Source organism: Nomascus leucogenys, unplaced genomic scaffold (genome assembly GCF_006542625.1).
Source record: "Nomascus leucogenys isolate Asia unplaced genomic scaffold, Asia_NLE_v1 Super-Scaffold_241, whole genome shotgun sequence".
NCBI classification, from domain to species: domain Eukaryota; kingdom Metazoa; phylum Chordata; class Mammalia; order Primates; family Hylobatidae; genus Nomascus; species Nomascus leucogenys.
Genome location: NW_022095767.1, coordinates 3,456,520 through 3,459,209, shown reverse-complemented (window position 1 = coordinate 3,459,209; position 2,690 = coordinate 3,456,520).

Genomic DNA, 2,690 nt, shown 5'->3' with positions numbered 1-2,690 from the left:
CCATGTTTCCCAGGCTGATCTTGAACTCCTGGCCTCAGGCGATCCTCCTGCCTTGACCTCCCAAAGTGTTGGGATCACAGGCATGAGCCACCACACCTGGCCTGATTTTATTTTTATTTTTTAGACCTTCCCACTGAGGCCCCTGCTTGACCTTGGTCACCCTGCAGCTCAACGGGGAAGGCAAAGGACAGTGAGGGCTGCTCACAGGGAAGGCAAACCTAGGGCAGATGAGGAAAGGCCTCCCTGAGCCAGAAACCATTATGCTGGGGCTGTGGGATGAGAATGAGTTAGCTCCAGAAGGAAGGCAGCTGGTTCCTGGGGAGGAGACGGAAATCTGGCTGCAGGAGCCAGAGTTTCGCACTTGTCGCCCAGGCTGGAGCGCAATGGCACGATCTCAGGTCACTGTAACCTCTGCCTCCTGGGCTCAAGCAATTCTCCTGCCTCAGCCTCCTGAGTAGCTGGGACTACGGGTGTGCACCACCATGCCCGCTATTTTTTTTTTTTTTTTTTTGTAGAGATGGCCAGGCTGGTCTCAAATTCCTGACCTCAGGTGATCCACCCGCTTTGGCCTTCCAGAGTGTTGGGATTACAGGTGTGAGCCACCACGCCTGGCCCCTGATTTTAAGCAATATCCAGCTTACTTGGATTTTGGGGTGAAGTCAGTGCTGAGTCTCCCAACTCGGTTGGCACTCCAGGGGTGGGACAGACACTGTCCCTGGGTGCAGAGGCCCTGGAGACAGCACTGCCCTTTCCCCCAAAAGCCAGGCTCTGACCTTGAGAGTGGTAGGAATGGGTGATCCTTCTGGGAGATTGGACTCCAGGACCACTGGCTGTTGGGGAGCATCGATTGTGAAGACCAGTCGGGTGGGGTAAGGGGTGTATGTGTGGACACTCAGTAGGCCAGCCACAGACTTCTCACTTCTTTTTTTTTTTTTTTTTTTTTTTTTGAGACAAGAGTTTCGCTCTTGTTGCCTAGGCTAGAGTGCAATGGCACGATCACGGCTCACTGTAACCTCCGCCTCCTGGGTTCAAGTGATTCTCTTGCCTCAGCCTCCCGAGTAGCTGGGATTACAGGCGCCTGCCGTAAGCCCAGGTAATTTTTTGTATTTTTAGTAGAGACGGGGTTTCACCATGTTGGCCAGGCTGGTCTTGAACTCCTGACCTCGGGAGATCCGCCTGCCTTGGCCTCCCGAAGTGCTGGGATTACAGGTGTGAGCCACCACGCCCAGCCTTCCATCTCTTTTTTTAATTTTTGTTTGAGACAGTCTTGCTGTGTCACCCAGGCTGAGTGCAGTGGTGTGATCTTGGCTCACTGCAACCTCCACCTCCTGGGTTCAAGCGATTCTCTTGCCTTAGCCTCCCAAGTAGCTGGGACTATGGGTGTGTGCAACCATGCCCAGCTAATTTTTGTATTTTTAGTAGAGACAGGGTTTCGTCATATTGGCCAGGCTGGTCTCAAACTCCTGACCTCAAGTGATCCACCCACCTCTGCCTCCCGAAGTGTTGGGATTACAGGCCTGAGCCACTGTGCCTGGCCTAACTTCCATCTCTTGAGGGCTCCCCCAGCCACTTCTCACGTGAACCTTCCTCAGCACCTTCCCACTGAGGCTCCTGCTTGACCTTAGTCACCCTGCAGCTCAACGGGGAAGGCAGAGGACAGTAAGGGCTGCTCACAGGGAAGGCAAACCTAGGGCAGATCAGGAAAGGCCTCTCTGAGCCAGATCCCATTATGCTGGGGCTGTGGGATGAGAATGAATTCGCCCCGGAAGGAAGGCAGCTGGTTCCTGGGGAGACAGAAATCTGCAAAGGGAGGGTGTCCAAGTCTGGCTGCAGGAGCTACCCAGTGACCCTACGCAGAGGAGTGTCATGGCTTCCCCAGGGCACTGTCCTGGGCCCTTCAGCAGCTAAAAAAGATCAGCTGTGGACCAAGAGGGTGCTGAGACCACCCTGCCCTCTGGAAGGGGAAAGGCCACAGCTGCAGGCAGCAGGTACAAGTGTCCCAGAGTGGGTCCTACAAAGGCCAACAGCCCAAGGCTTCCTGGAGAAGGTGGGATTCTGCTTGGGGCAAAAGGATGAATCAGATTCAGAAAGGTCAGCAGGGAAGGAAAGACCAGGCAGGGTGTGCAGAGGCCACAAGGAGGGCAAGACGCTAGGCAAGGCATGCCACGGACGGCATCTGAACCAAGTTTTATGACCACGACTTTTTTTTTTTTTTTTTTTTGAGACAGAGTCTCAGTCTGTCACCCAGGCTGGAGTTCAATGATGTGGTCTCGGCTCACTGCAACCTCCGCCTCCCGGGTTCAAGCGATTCTCCCATCTCAGCCTCCCTAGTAGCTGGGACTACAGGCGGGTGTTACCACACCCGGCTAATTTTTGTATTTTTAGTAGAGACGGGGGTTTCACTATGTTGGCCAGGCTGGTTTAGAACTCCTGACCTTGTGATCCGCCTGCCTCGGCCTCCCAAAGTGCTGGGGTTACAGGCGTGAGCCACCGCGCCCGGCCAACTTTTCTAAGAAATGGGGTCTCACTGTCACCCACGCTGGAGTGCAGCCCCAAGTGATTCACCCACCTCAGCCTCCTGAGTAGCTGGGACTACAAGTTAGAGCCACCATGCCCAGCTAATTTTCTTTTTTCTTGAGACGGGCGGGGACTTGCTGTGTTGCCCAGGCTGATCTCGAACTCCTGGGCTC